Genomic DNA, 16,748 nt, shown 5'->3' with positions numbered 1-16,748 from the left:
TCTCTGTCGGCGCCAATGCTCTAACCACTAGGTTACCTGCCACCCAACTAGTATTGCAAGTAAGTAGTATTGTCATGTAAAGTTGAGAGACCCAGTATAAAGTGTTATTCTGATCAGAAAGAGTGTAGAGGACATATTATGGAAATCAGGGTCAACTTATTATTTTTCTATTCCCCGGTGGCAGAGTGATGCTGTTCTCTCAAAGTCCTCTGACTCTGACCTTTACAGTCATACTACAGCTATGGGTGAAGACAAAGCCGCTTCTCACTTTAATAGGTAACATTGATAGTTTGATGATCATCTTTTAAATCTGCCTTCTGACCTCTCATTCTCATCCTATTTGTATTGTTCTTTGAAGACAGTTAGATTTAAAGTGCTGACTCAAACAGGCTTTGTAGAAGCAAGGACCCATCTGCTACTTGGTGTTATGGGACTGATATACAGGCCTAGTTAACCATGGAGCTCCAGGCAGTGTGATTGTGAGAGGTGTGGTAGTAGGGATTTGGGGTGGAGCTAAGAGGTGGGGTAGTCAGGGATATTGGGTTGGAGGCCAATGAGGTGGGGTAGGGTGTACGGGTGGAGTTGTTACGGGCAGCGGTGGACGCTAAGTAGGAGTGGGTGGGTGGGTTAAGTCAAGGGGAGGTCTTGTCTGGGGGTGACGGTGCTAAGAAGGGGGTGTTTGGCGGGGTAGTACGAGAGTGATTGTGAGGGGTGGAGCTATCAGAGGGTAGTGGGGGGTAGTGTGAATGTGGATGGTGGGCTTGGGTAGCCATGGGTAGCAGGTCGAGGTGGTGCAGCTAGTGGGATTGCGGGGTTGGATGCTCAAGGAAGTAGGTGGGGGTGTGAGGTAGGGTGATCAGTGTTATGGGTGGGGTTGGCATGGCTTATGAGAGGAGGTGGGTGGTATGATAGGTGATATTTGGGGATGAGTCTAGGATGGAGCGGTTCAGGTGGGAGTTGGTGGTATGTACGGTGGTAGGTTGTGGGCGTGGACAGCTGGAGTGACGGTAGCCGAGGTCAGTGATATGTTAGCCGGGCGATGTTGGCGTGCGGGGGAGGTTAGAGGACGCTGTTCCGGTGTCCGGGAGATTCACGGTCTGGTTCATGGGAGACATGGTGAGTCTGGTATTTGGGGTGCGTGGGGGGATTGGATAGCATGGAGAGTGGAGGATCTGGTTTGGCGTGGGTATAGTCTGTGTATAGGGGTGCGTTTGTGTCAGTCCAGGTGTGTTCGTTTGGGTGGTTAAGGGTGTCGCTTCAAGAGGTGCCGGTAGCGGTTACGGTGGGGTGTGGATTTGGGGTCGGATGCTAAGAGTGCTGGTAGGGGGGGTGCGTTGTGATTTCCGTCGAGAAATGATCAAGGAAGTGTATATGGTCCGTTTGAGGTGTGTAGGGAGTGGCGTCCGGCCTTCGGGGGTCGTTGGCTGGTGCGTCGAGGGTGCGCCTAGAGAGGGGTGGATTGCGGTTACGATGGTAATCGGGGTGAGTGGTGTTTGGTTAAGGGGTGTGATGCCTTAAAGAGGTGGGGTAGTAAGGTAGGTTTGTTCATCTATTTTTATGGTTGAGTTTGCGGTGCCCGGATGTCGCTTTTAGGAGAAACAACGGTAGGAAGTAGTCTATAGGGTGGTCATGGGGGTGCGTCCTGTTAGGGAGTTGGGGTTGATGGTGGTGCGGTGGGTATAGAGGGATGGGGGGTTTGTGCCGGGTGGTCTATTGTGGATTGTACGGGGGGATTGGTGGTTGTGTCAGCTCGGTGTGGACAGGGGTGTCGTGGTTACGGAGGGTGTGAGCTGTCGGGGTGCCGTCGTATACTAGTTCGTCGGGTGCCGTTTGTGTCGTACCGAGGAGTGGTTGTTGGGTGGCCGGTTGGGTGTTCGTGTGCGATGGAGTGGCGTCGTAATCGTGTGTTCGGCGTTCGCGTGTTTCAGGTTCCGTAGGGGGGTATCGTGCGGAGTTGGTCTCGGCTCGTTATGTGTGTCGGACAGAGGGTCGGGGTGTAGCGTAGAGTTGGCGAAGTTGAAGTCGGGTGGCGTGACCTGGTTAAATTCAGGAGTGGGGTGGTGGTGCGTTATACAGGTAGCGGTATCAGGTCCAGCGTTGTGGTGGCTTCGGGAGATGGTTGAAGTGGGTAACGGGATGCTTGGGATGTTAGGGAGTAGTGCGTTCTAGGGGATATTGTTGTCGAACGTTTTCGGGGATCATGGGTGCCTAAGGCTGATGCGGTGGGAAGTGAACGGAGGTGGGCGTCGTTCGGTGATAAGGTGGTGAGAGGTAGGCGGAGGTGATGTTCTGTGTTCGGAGACGACGTGGCGTCGTTATGGTACGATTGCCGCGTGGGTCTTTCGGGTAGGTAGTACGAGGAGTGGGTTATAGGGTGTAATGCGTGGAGGGTGCGTCGAGTGTGTGTCTCGTATAGTGGGGTGTGGAGGAAATGAGGTGTAGTTACAAACAGGGGTGCGATTTGGATCCCGCGGAGGTTGCGTTGTTCTGGTGTGGTCCGGAGTGGCGTCGAGTTGCGGTAGTTAGGTGGCGGGGTGGTAGTTGGTTGTTCGGGGTGCGTTGGGTTGACGGATCAGCGAAGAGTGAGATGGTCGGGGGTTGGGTCGTTTAGCGGGGTTGCCGTCGGCGAGGATAGTGTAGCGTTACTGGGTTGAGTGTCGGATCTGGAGAGTAGCGGTGGTTGTCGTGTGGTTCGTGCGCTGAGGGTGCGTCGTTCGGAGGGTGCGTCGGGAGTTGGCGGCGATATCAGGGGAGATAGCTGAGGTCGGATATTGCGTCGTTAGGAGTTCTGTATGATTAGGGGGTGGGAGGTATCTTGAGGGTGGTATGATCGTACGTATACAGGATCACCCGGATTGGGGTGGAGGTAAAGCGGTGGCGGTAGTAGGCCGATTTAGGGGTTTGAGTAAAAGAGGTGGGGAGTAGTAGGATTGGGGGTGGAAGCTAAAGAGTGAGGGCCCGTCACTCCCCTACATCTGGCCACTCACCATGGGCCTTCACTGCCGTAACTCAGACCTTCTGCCCCCGGCGCGTGCGCAGGCCTCAAAGTACGATGTGGGGTAGTAGGGATTTGGGTGGAGCTAAGAGGTGGGGTAGTAGGATTTGGGGTGGAGCTAAGAGGTGGGGAGTAGGATTGGGGTGGAGGTAAAAGGTGGGGTAGTAAGGATTGGGGTGGAGGTAAACGGTGGGGTAGTAGGGATTGGGGTTGAGGTAAGAGGTGGGGTAGTAGGGATGGAAGTGAGAGGTAAAGTATGGCTAGAACTAGTGCTAGGGTTGAACATGAAGCTAGGATTAGGGTTGAACCAGGGGCAAGGGTTGATCCATGGGTTGAACATGAAGCTAGGCTTATGCTTGATCCATGGGTTGAACATGCAGCTAGGGTTATGGCAAGGGTTGATCCAGAGGTTGAACTAGAAGTTAGGGTTGGAGTTGATCCAGGGTGTGGACATGAAGCTAGTGTTAGGGTTATGGCTAAGATTAAGATTGAGCCAGGGACTGAACATGCCTGCAGACAACTCCTGTCTTCACCAATATGGCCAGTAAAAATATGTCTTATTCTTTTTTATCTAAAATACGGGTCACATTTAATGAGGATAGTCTGGATAGTCCATCTGTAGATGATATCAACAAACTACATGTTGATACATTTAGAATAAGGGTTAGGACTAGGGCTAGTATTTTGACAATAAATATATTACATCAAATAATCCAGATATTTTGACTTGAGGTTCTATGTGTCTTCATACTGACGTGGCTTTATTGAGTTAAGTCTGTGTTTTTTGGGGCCAATGCAACACACAGGAGCTCCAGCAGAACAGAGTTGTATTCAGCCTGGCTGGCGCAGCTCCCAAAGTCTCTGTATAGCTCAGGGTTCTCAAACCCTATTCCTGAAGAGCTACTGTCCTGTAAGTTTTTAGCTGGTTGGTAAGCTGAATCAAGTTAGTTACAACTGGGGTTGGATTTAAAACCTACAGGAGGGTAGCTCTCCAGGAACAGGGTTGGAGAGCCCTGGCACAGCTGACAACACATTCAAATCAAGTGCATTTGTCCCCCCCCTATCCCTCCCTCCCTCCCTCCCTCCCTCTCAGCGGCTTGGGTGAGAGTGATTCCATAAAGCAGGACATAAATCCACAGAGACGCCCCAGGCAAGGTCTTCATCAGAAGTTAATTTGTCATCACTTTACATAAAGTTGTCAGTGTACCTGTATAATACACTGTGCTTTAGGGAATATGGTCTGGGAAATGCATGCATCTATGTGAGACTGCTCACACAATAAGCAGTATACAATGTACAGCACCTTCGAAAAGAATTCAGACCCTTTGACTTTAAAAAAATGTTGTTAGATGACAGCCTTCTTCTAAAATGTATTCAGTTATTTTTTCCCCCTCATCAATCTACACACATTATCCCATAATGACAAAGCAAAAAACTATTTTTATATTTATGAAAAAATACAAACCTGAAATATCACATTTACTCAGCACTTTGTTGAAGCACCTTTGGCAGCGATTACAACCTCGAGTCTTCTTGGGTATGACACAACAAGTTTGGCACACCTGTATTTAGGGAGTTTCTCCCATTATTCTCTGCAGATTCTCTCAAGCTCTGTCAGATTGGATGGGGAGTGTCGCTGCACAGCTATTTTCAGGTCTCTCCAGAGATGTTCGATCGGTTTCACGTCCGGGCACTGGCTGGGACATTCAGAGACTTGTACAGAAGCCACTCCTGTGTTGTCTTGGCTGTGTACATAGGGTCGTTATCCTGTTGGAAGATGAACCTTCGCCCCAGTTTGAGGTCCTGAGCGCTCTGGAGCAGGTTTTCATCAAGGATCTCTCTGTACTTTTCTCCGTTCAGCTCTCCCTCAATCCTGACTAGTCTCCCAGTCCCTGCAGCTGAAAACCATCCCACAGCATGATGCCGCCGTCACCATACTTCACCATAGGGATGGTGATAGGTTTCCTCCCATCCTGACGCTTGGCATTTAGGCCAAAGAGTTCAATCTTTATTTCATCAGACAAGATAATCTTGTTTCTCATGATCTGAGAGTCTTTAGGTGTCATTTGGGAAAACTCCAAGCAGACTGTCATGTGCCTTTTACTGAGGAGTGGCTTCCGTCTGGCCACTCTACCATAAAGGCCTGATTAGTGGAGTGCTGCAGAGATGCCCGTCTGGAAGGTTCTCCAATCTCCACAGAGGAACTCTTGAGCTCTGTCAGAGTGACCATCGGCTTCTTGGTCACCTCCCTGACCAAGGCCCTTCTCCCCCGATTGCTCAGTTTTGCCGGGCGGTAGTTCTAAACTTCTTCCATTTAAGAATGATTGAGGTCACTGTGTTCTTGGGGATCTTTAATGTTGCAGAAATGTTTTGATACTCTTCCCCAGATCTGTGCCTCGACACAATTCTGTCTCGGAGCTCAACGGACAATTCCTTCGACCTCATGGTGTAACGCTCGTCCTCCTCCTCGTCTGAGGATGAGCAAGGATCGGACCAATATGCAGCGTGGGTTGAATACATAATGATTTATTAAAGAAAGACGAACACGAAGAACACTTGAAAAAATACAAAATAACAAAAACGACGTGAACAGACCTGTACTTGAGAACATAAAACAAGAACGCACGAACAGGAACGTACACACACACGAACGAACGAACGAACGAACGAACGAACGAACGAACGAACGAACGAAACAGTCCTGTGTGGCACAAACACTGACACAGGAACAATCACCCACAAACAAACAGTGAGAACAGCCTACCTTAATATGGTTCTCAATCAGAGGAAACGTAAAACACCTGCCCCTGATTGAGAACCATATCAGGCTAATTGAAAATGAACCCAACATAGAAACACATAACATAGAATGCCCACCCAGCTCACGTCCTGACCAACTAAACAAAGACAAAACAAAGGAAATAAGGTCAGGAACGTGACACATGGCTTGGTTTTTGCTCTGACATGCGCTGTCAACTATTGGACCTTACATAGACAGGTGTGTGCCTTTCAAAATCGTGTCCAATCAATTGAATTAATCACAGTTGGACCCCAATCAAGATGTAGAAACATCTGAAGGATTATCAATGGAAGCAGGATGCACCTGAGCTCAATTTCGAGTCTTGTAGTAAAGGGTCTGAATACTTATTGTAAATAAGGTATTTCTGTTTTTTTGTTTTTATACATTTACAAAAATTTATAAAAACCTGTTTTCGCTTTGTCATTATGGATTATTGTGTGTAGATTGCTAAGGATGTATTTTTCTTTAATCCATTTTAGAAAAAGTTTGCAACGTAACAAAATGTGGAAAAGTCAATGGGTCTGAACACCTTCCGAAGGCATTGTATGTACCTAGGTGCATAGTATGGTACATTAAGCTTTTCTAATTGTGCTTTTTCCACTTTTCTGTGCAGAAGGAGATGCTTTGCCATTCAGAAACATTTTTTGAACGTGTACTGCGAAAAAAAAACGATGTCTGCATCAAACAAATCATCGCAAGGGGTTAGCTTTGCCCCTGTGAATTCGCTGACAATTTGCATGAAACATTTAATTGTAGTATTTAATCATCAGCATTATCATGACCACGGTGCCAACAGAGTAGACAGGTTTACTGCAGAAAGTAAAACACAAATGGAGATAGAGCAGGCAACAGATAGTCAGGTAAGATGAAAAAAATATCGCTGTGGGAGTTCCTGATGATTCTGCACTCACCCTCTGTGCTTAATTACATAATTAATTATCCCATCATGGAAAATTGGGGATATTTAACAAGTAGTCATTAGTTAATCTTCAGTTACAATACACAGACACGAAGGTCAATACCATAAGTCATTTTAAATTTTATATATATAAACGTTCAGATACAATGGCCTGCAGAGGTAGTTTTAGACTGAATTAGACACTGCCACCAAGAGTAATTTGTCATTTTTAATGGGCCTAAAAAAAGAACCACTGTGCATTTTCAAACAAAAAGCACCCAGACATTTATAGCCTTCTTTCCTATTTCAACTCTTAACTCTGTTTGAGATTGTGCTATAATATAATAAAACAATCATCCTCCAGTTAGAATTGGATAGTCTCACATTCTTCTAATTAGTTTGTGTGTGTGTTTGTGCATGTGAGTGAGTGTTGTGGGGTGTAGGTAGATTTGCCTGTGATTACTGTGCCATATCCCCGCTCTGTGAGAGGAAAATAATGTAGGATTCTGTGCCCTTTGTGTTCACAATCTGTGTTAATGCTGAACCTATCAGTTGATTTAACCCTTTGTGGCAGACGGCAGGGAGAGGTAAGGGGAGTGGTAATTGAGGGTAGATATCTTGCAGGTCGCTGGCTCCACCCCCGTGCCTTATATGGACTTCCTGCCCCAACGAGGCAAGGCTGTGATTCGTTAAGCCAGGGAGGGCTTGGGGATAAAATAGGAAGTAGCTTGCACAAAGGGGCAGAGTAGGAGAGAACCAAGAGCAGTATGAAGAGTGAGATAAGCGAGAACAATATCTGTGTCATTACCTGTTGTGACCTGAACTGTCGGATTACCCCCCCTGTGTACCGGACTGGCTGAGGACCTGAGTGTTAGGATTACCCCTGGAAAACGGAACGGACAACGAGAACGGCTTCTGGACTCTGAGATGATTGGTGCATTTTCCCCAGTTTACCAAAACACCTAATAAACTTCCCATTTGCATTCTATTTGTGCTACTGGTGCCTGTTTTGTTATTGTTCTTGGTGATGTGGAAACTCCACACCCTTGAGCCTGCTACACCTTGTGTAGTCTTAACTTTCTATATACTCCCCTTATCATCCAGGTAAAAAATTAACCACCTTCACTAAACCCCTAAAATAAAGCAGCTTAATTGAATTTTAAACCCCAAATCTATTTCGCATGAAGAAACAACCTGTAATTCATCACAAACTTTGTGAATATCTGGGTTTTCCCTCTTCACAATGCAGATAGACTGCATTTAATCAGTGGACACCACTCGTTTTATTACAACACACCTGTCATTGTTTTCTTTAGTAACGTAGAGGTTTATTGCTAAAAGTACTGCATGGGTGTAAATATTTTGTTTTGCAAGAGATAGCACTTGTGTAGACTATGAAATCAGCAAAAATGTGCAGAAAGTAGTTTTGAATGCATTTTATTGAAGGGAAACAATAACAGTCAAACTTTTTTTGCAACATAGTGATATTCTTATATAATGAGGAATTCAACTACAAAATACTAGTCTTCTCCCATGTTTTGAACCATTGCCCCCACCCACAAGGTGTATAAACAACAACACAAGATAATAGATACAAAACAAAAATGTGAAGAACATAAATCAATCAACTCTAATTAGCACATTTAGGACGGTATGCAAGTGTGTGTGCATGGACTTTGCAGATGTATTTCTCACATGTGCAGCACATAGTATTTGTTTTACAGTCCTCCTTTGGGGGGCAGAATTGGCATATCCTCTTGCCTGCCCCAGCTGAAGCCTCAGGTGGATCAGGACAAGATTCAGTCCCCTGAACAGCTTTCACATGTGCTGCAGAGGCTGCTGTGCAGGGGAGGCACTCCATCCTTTGAATGTGTGGGGTTACAAGTTCCTTTCCCAGCTGCTCCATGAACACCCTCCTCTTGTTCCGTTTATCAGGCATCAAGGTAGGGTTGATCTTGTTCCATTTCACGAAGGCATTGTATGAGGGCACATCAATGATATTATGGAAGATGCCCAGGGGCCAGCGGGCAGTTGTCCTCCTGCAGTTGTAAATTCCAATCCCCTTGTCCAGGTTGTCCACGCCTCCTTTGTTGTGGTTGTAGTCCAGGATGATGGCTGGCTTCCTGTCCTCACAATCACTGATCTCAGCCCTTTTGTGCAGTGTGCTCAGGAGGACCACATTCTTGTTCCTCTTTGGGAGGTAAGAAACTAGAGTGGGGGTGAAGGCAAACTTTGATGAGAAGGTTTCTCTCCCCCTTGTTGCGAGAAGTGCTGGGGGGAGCTCAGGTTTGTTCTTTCTAACTGTGCCAACCATGGTGATCTTCCTCTTCAGGAGCTTCTGGCTGAGTTCAATCCGTAGCACACATAATCTCAATTTCTCGTGTGTGTCTTTGTGGTTTTTGTGGTGTGTAAATTATTTTATAACTGCCAGGTCAAAAATGACCCTAAGACAATCTTTGTACCCTGGTGGTGTACAGTTTTCATGGAAATATGAACAAAGGCGATGTTTCCCTTTTTCCTAATGTTGGTCACTCTAGGATAAGCAATTCAATTTCAAGTTGAAAAAATATAATTTGGGGGTTTTCTCTGCTGTTTAACATAGTGGCGGGTCATTTTTTTTACCCTTTAGACAACACAAGGGTTAAACACCAGGGACTATCGAGAGACTAACCTGGGATATGGGTGACTAAAATCCATGGAAACCCAAACCTTGAATCTTTAGGGCAAACAAATCCAGGTGATAACGGATAACACCCTAGGACACATTTGTTCATAGAAAGTTTAAATAGGAGAATCAGATCATGACTACGAATGACCATTCAGGTATTGTAGGTGGAAACCCCTCTATGCAGTACAGAAGTGTAAAGCCGGTGTCCCTTCAAGTTTCCAGTTCCAGGGTGTTCAGACAGCCGATCCTGTGAGGTCTGAAGGTGCCCTTGACTGACTGACTGACTGTCTGGGCTCCAATGTACTGAGGTTCTGTCACCACTGGGAGAGGAGAGGTGTGGGTGGCAGGTTTTAATCAGCAGCTTGATATGAGCAGAGAAAGAAAGATGAGGTTTCCCATCTGCATATCAAAGAGGACCTGTCATCTATATCATCTATTATGTTGTCACAGAACCATTTTCTCACACTTAGAAATTCACCTGCATTCATAGCTGTGTCTTGAAGGAAAAAAGTTCTGTATGGTTTAATAAGATAAAGTACATGTGAAGATGAATATTATGTTAGCGATTCGTCGCATTGCAGCAGAGGTTGGTTGGGTAAGTGTGTTTACATATGGCACATAACAGTAAAGGCCTACCATATTGGACACATTCAATTCATCCAGTATATTGGGAGTACCGTGGCATGTGGGTGTCAGTGAGAAACATCACTGTTCTGCTACACTGAGCGTGGGAGAAGAAAAACAAATACAAAAGGTACATAATCAACTCGTATCACCTGGAACCATATATGCATAACCCTTTCACGTACAGATGATTTAACCAATATGACTTGGGGTTGATTAGATGTTCTCCTGGGATAAAGAGACAGACTGACGCTTCTTCCCTGTGCTCACCAAATAACACCTGGCCAGGGGCTCTCTAGTCTGTTTGTCCTCAGCCTTCACTGTCAGCGCTCTACGTTAGGACTTTATTTAAGTTCCTCCCTATGGATGGGATTTGAGCAGAGCATTGTTGAGATCTCAAGCAGTTCCTTATCACAGGCCTCTCACATTGTGCTCATAGAGCCATCACTCAGTTCACAATGCTGTACAGTCAAGTACAATAGCGCTCTCAGAAAGGGTGAGTCTGTGCAAGTCAGTCACCTTGAGGTGGTTGATAAGCAGACGTGTGATGCTCGACGAGGGAAGATTTACACAATCTTTTTGAGATCACCAGAGAAGTCCCTGGATAGAAAAAAAACGGTGATCATGGCCAAGAACACTTAAGCCAAGAAATGTGACATCTCCATGACAACTAGGCTGCAGAGCCACCAACCTGTCCCAGAAGAAGCCAGTGAGAGCAGCCAACATTGACAGCAGCCCACATAACTTGATTATGAAAGAAAAGCTAAGGGAAAGAATTCTGTAAGAAAGTAAAGCCTCAGAAGTCATGAAATCTCAAAGGTCAGATAGGTTATTACAGTAGCTGCTTTGCCAACTTTTCATCCTGATATTTCCTGGGTGAAAGGTGGATGAGTTTGTTCACTTACCCACATTCAAAAATGCACTTTTTAATGAATGTACTGTCACAGTGTGGCAATATCTACCCGCTCATTTAATCTCTCTCCATCTACCTATCCAAACCAGGCTGACATGACTGTGTTATTAAAGGGGTGTTACACCTCTCTGTTCACACCTTCAAAAGCTTTTTCTTTACCAAGCTCTGAAGCTGGCTGTGTCTAAACAATCAAAGAATGCCGTGTCAGTGGATGGTGTTCTGGGGTTTCTTTTCTTGTACGTTTGTCTTGGTTAACAGCTGCTCCTCACACTTCAAAAGGCTGGCAGCAGTACTGAGGTAAAGCATGTTTCAGTGGGGTGGGGCTAGGCCCCGGTATTCTATCCTAAATTCACCTTGCATTGGAAGAAGAAAGAATGCCATGTCCCATGGGATTTATGAGGGAGCGTTTCACCAGTCGTTAACAGGATGCGTAGAGAAGGAGTGTGCTTAATGATTTATCCTTTGCTGCCACAGTGGAAATCAAAATGGATTTCTGAAACGTCTTGACTCTTAAATCCCGACCTGGAGGACTGTGATTTATGGGCCTGACGTCAGGAGCGGGCCGCTCTTCGGTGTGTCTTACTGAGCTTGAGTGATACAGCATTGTTGTCTCATTGGGCTCTGTTCTGTTATGCGTCTTAGGGATTGTGTGTCATACATTCCGGTCCTATGTGGGATGTTTTGTACTATGCTATCTTTGACATGGTTGGGTTGTGTTGTTGACACAACACCGCCGTCAACAAAGATAAATCACAGACTCACAATCATTCATGAATAACACTAGAACTGAATGATGTGATGCATGAGCAAACAGAGGTGGATGCAGCTGTTGTGGGAAAACATTGACTCGGCACCAGGCTATCAGTTGTGGTTGAGTTGGTCTCATCGGATGTTACGGTGTAAATAGGTCTTACTATTCTACAGAGAAAACCACAACTGTCACTGTGAAAAATTAGCAAGTTTGAGTTCTCTGGTACTTTGTTTAATGACGCAACAGCATCAAGAAGCTGCAACAGTGAAGTCTCCAATCTTTGGTGTATGAAGAAATAGTAATTCATCCCTCGGCTCCAAAGCAGACCTGACTGAGATGACTTGCTCTTGTGAACATGAAAGTATCAAAGATATGAAACAGAGTTCCTGTCTCATAGAATTATATTGCTGATAGAGATACTGTTCTTTTCAGAGAAAAGCCATTTGATTAAGTTTAGAACTAACTCCCTGTTGAAAGTGAATTAATACACAGAACACGTGTTAATGATCGGGGAAGCAGATAGTTATTTTTGTCTGAATGGTTTGACATATTGATGAAAAAGTCATTGGTATGATTGAATTTTCAAAGTGCATGGGTTTGACTTGGAAAATACAAATTTCAGTATATTCAATTATTTCATTCTGAATGATCCAACAATTGATGTGATGGCTGACATGGACTTAGAAGCCAGAACACTTTGAAGCCGACTTACAGTGCCTTCAGAAAGTAATCACACCCCTTGACTTTTCCACATTTTGTTGTGTTATAGCCTGAATTTAAAATACATTTAGATCAGCTTTTTTCACTGGCCTACAAACAATACCCCATAATGTCAAAGTGGAATCATGTTTTTAGAAATATTTACAAATTAATTAAAAATGAAAAGCTGAAATGTCTTGTGTCAATAAATATTCAACTCTTTTGTTTTGGCAAGCATAAATAAGTTCAGGGCAAAAAATGTGCTTAAGAAGTCGAATAATAAGTTGCAGACTCACTTTGCATGCAATAATAGTGTTTAACATGATTTTTAAACGACTACCCCATCTCTGTACCCAACAAATACAATTATCTAAAGTCTCTTAGTAAGGTCTCTTAGTCGAGCAGTGAATTTCAAACACAGATTCCACCACAAAGACCAGGGAGGTTTTCCAATGGTTCGCAAAAAGAGCACCTATTGGGTAAATAACAAAGCAGACATTGAATATCCCTTTGATCATGGTGAAGTTATTAATTATACTTTGGAAGGTGTATCAATACACCCAGTCACTACAAAGATACAGGTGCCCTTCTTACTAACTCAATTGTCGGAGAGGAAGGAAACCGTTCATGGATTTCACCATGAGGCCAATGCAGATTTTAAAACAGGTAAAGGGTTTAATGGCTGTCATTGGAGAAAACTGAGGCTAGATCAACAACATTGTATTTACTCCACAATACTAACATAAATGTGACCGACTGGCTCGATTCGGTCTTATGTAACAAAATTTGAATTGGTGTTTACTACATTGGATAAAAGTAGAGACTCAGAGCTAGAAAATTGTATATCATACACTGCAGTTGAGGAACAATGGGAAAGTAATTCTGCTTTGAAAGCTGATAAGCTTGTAACCTCACTTTTGAGAAAATAGCCCTTGAATATTTTGTACACCGACTGGAGAGCTCGTCTTTGTCTACACACCCATTCAGCATCGTTCACACCCTCTTAAGCCCTAGCCACACCCATATCTTTAAGGTTTCAGATATGAGGCCATGTACTAAACAACCAAAGATTTCAAGACTAAAGGCTGGTTTATACTACGGGTGTGTTCGTAAATTCAATCTGGAGTGCCAGTAAACTCAGAACGTTGTCAGATTTCCCGAGTGTTGATCCGAGCGTTCTGACCTAACAACAGCAGTCAAGCACCCAAGCTAATTGGCTAACATTGGGAAGATTGCTAGCTACTTCCAAACACAAATGAGAGAACAGCTCATTCTGACCATTTTACTCGCCCTAGCAGAGCTGGTTAGCACTCAGACGAGGGTGCTCTGAAATCGGAGTAGATAGCCAGGGCAAATTTACCAGCAATGTCTATCGACAGTTGTTGCAGTGACATGAACATTCTATTGAAATGGTTACTTGCATAGTGGAGTATTTTGCTTAGACATGTAGCTAGCTAAACAATGGGCCAAAATCCCAACTCATAACGTTACTACCCTGCATGAAACTGCAGGTAGCTATCGACCAGGTTCAATGTTAGCTAGCTAGCTAACATTAGGCAATAACTAGCAAAGCAAATGGCTCTGATATACAAATAATATTACTACACGTAACATTAGCTAGCAAGCCAGCCAGCTAATGTTAGCTAGCTAGCTAACGGTATGCTTTAACTTGAAATAAACGACTTTCTGACTAAATTAGAAATGTGTAATATCTGAAAATGTAGCTAGCTAGACTATCTTATCCGTATACATGGATGGACGCGTCTCCCTCTCTATCATAGATGCCATGGTTGCCCTTAGTTTGAAGATGTATAAAACACCTGTCTCCGGATTACAAAAGCCTTTAGTACCTTATTGGAAACAGGATGCAGTTTTTTGAATATTTTTGATTCTGTACAGGCTTCATTCTTTTCACTCTGTTATTTGTGACTTGCTCACAGGAGAGCCATTTGAACGTAAACTAGTTTTTTTACCAAAATGCATTTTTTGGCAGAAATGCCTTCTGGAACATGTGAACTTTCATGTGCCTTAATAACAAACGTGTATGCCATCTGTAAATATGAATGGTATTACAAGCCTAGTTGGTTTGCCCACCGAATGATTGCTTGAGATGAGTGGGCTGGACATGCCGAGAGATCAATCAATCAAATGTACTTATAAAGCCCTTCTTACATCAGCTGATGTCACAAAGTGCTGTACAGAAACCCAACCTAAAACCCCAAACAGCAAGCACGGTGGCTAGGAAAAAACTCCATAGAAAGGCCGGAACCTAGGAAGAAACCTAGAGAGGAACCAGGCTATGATGGGTGGCCAGTCCTCTTCTGGCTGTGCCGGGTGGAGATTATAACAGGACATGTCCAAGATGTTCAAATGTTCATAGATGACCAGCAGGGTCAAATAATAATAATCACAGTGGTTGTCGAGGGTGCAACAGGTCAGCACCTCAGAAGTAAATGTCAGTTGGCTTTTCATAGCTGATCATTCAGAGTATCTCTACCACTCCTGCTGTCTCTCTAGAGAGTTGAAAACAGCAGGTCTGGGACAGGTAGAACGTCCGGTGAACAGGTCAGGGTTCCATAGCCGCAGACAGAACAGTTGAAACTGGAGCAGCAGCGCGGCCAGGTGGACTGGGGACAGCAAGGAGTCATCAAGCCAGGTAGTCCTGAGGCATGGTCCTAGGGCTCAAGTCCTCCGAGAGAGAGAGAGAGAGAGAAAGAAAGAAAGAGTAAGAAAGAGAGAATTAAAGAGAGCATACTTGAATTCACACAGGACACCGGATAAGACAGGAGAAATACTCCAGATATAATAGACTGACCCTATGTAATAGGGTTAGAGGCAGAGAATCCCAGTGGAGAGAGGGGAACCGGGCAGGCAGAGACAGCAAGGGCGGTTGAAGACTTGTGAGGCATCTGTTTCTCAAACTAAACACTCTAATGTACTTGTCCTCTTGCTAAGTTGTGCACCAGGGCCTCCCACTCCTCTTTGTATTCTGGTTAGAGCCAGTTGCGCTGCTCTGTGAAGGGAGTAGTACACAGCGTTGTACGAGATCTTCAGTTTCTTGGCAATTTCTCGCATGGAATAGCCTTAATTTCTCAAAACAAGAATAGACTGAAAGTTCTTTGTTTCTGGGCATTTTGAGCCTGTAATCGAACCCACAAATGCTGATGCTCCAGATACTAAACTAGTCTAAAGAAGGCCAGTTTTATTGCTTCTTTAATAAGAACATCAGTTTTCAGCTGTGCTAACATAATTACAAAAGGGTTATCTAATGATCAATTAGCCTTTTAAAATGATAAACTTGGATTAGCTAACACAACGTGCCATTGGAACACAGGAGTGATTGTTGCTGATAATGGGCCTCTGTACGTCTATGTAGATATTCCATAAGAAATCAGACATTTCCAGCTACAATAGTCATTTACATCATTAACAATGTCTGGACTGTATTTATGATCAATTTGATGTTATTTTAATGGACAAAAAAATGTGCTTTTCTTTCAAAAACAAGGACATTTCTAAGTGACCCCAAACTTTTGAACAGTAATGTGTGTGTATATATACAGTATATCACAAAAGTGAGTACACCCCTCACATTTTTGTAAATATTTGAGTATATCTTTTCATGTGACAACACTGCAGAAATGACACTTTGCTACAATGTAAAGTAGTGAGTGTACAGCTTGTATAACAGTGTAMATYTGCTGTCCCCTCAAMATAACTCAAMACACAGCCATTAATGTCTAAACCGCTGGCAACAAAAGTGAGTACACCCCTAAGTGAAAATGTCCAAATTGGGCCCAAAGTGTCAATATTTTGTGTGGCCACCATAATTTTCCAGCACTGCCTTAACCCTCTTGGGCGCGGAGTTCACCAGAGCTTCACAGTTTTCCACTGGAGTCTTCTTCCACTCCTCCATGACGACATCACGGAGCTGGTGGATGTTAGAGACCTTGCACTCCTCCATCTTCCATTTGAGGATGCCCCACAGATGCTCAATAGGGTTTAGGTCTGGAGACATGCTTGGCCAGTCCATCACCTTTACCCTCAGCTTCTTTAGCAAGGCAGTGGTCGTCTTGGAGGTGTGTTTGGGGTCGTTATCATGTTGGAATACTGCCCTGCGGCCCAGTCTCCGAAGGGAGGGGATCGTGCTCTGCTTCAGTATGTCACAGTACATGTTGGCATTCATGGTTCCCTCAATGAACTGTAGCTCCCCAGTGCCGGCAGCACTCATGCAGCCCCAGACCATGACACTCCCACCACCATGGTTGACTGTAGGCAAGACACACTTGTCTTTGTACTCCTCACCTGGTTGCCGCCACACACGCTTGACACCATCTGAACCAAATAAGTTTATCTTGGTCTCATCAGACCACAGGACATGGTTCCAGTAATCCATGTCC

Source organism: Salvelinus sp. IW2-2015, linkage group LG4q.1:29 (genome assembly GCF_002910315.2).
Source record: "Salvelinus sp. IW2-2015 linkage group LG4q.1:29, ASM291031v2, whole genome shotgun sequence".
NCBI lineage: Eukaryota > Metazoa > Chordata > Actinopteri > Salmoniformes > Salmonidae > Salvelinus > Salvelinus sp. IW2-2015.
The sequence above is the reverse complement of the archived record's forward strand: the minus strand, read 5'-3'. Positions refer to the sequence as shown.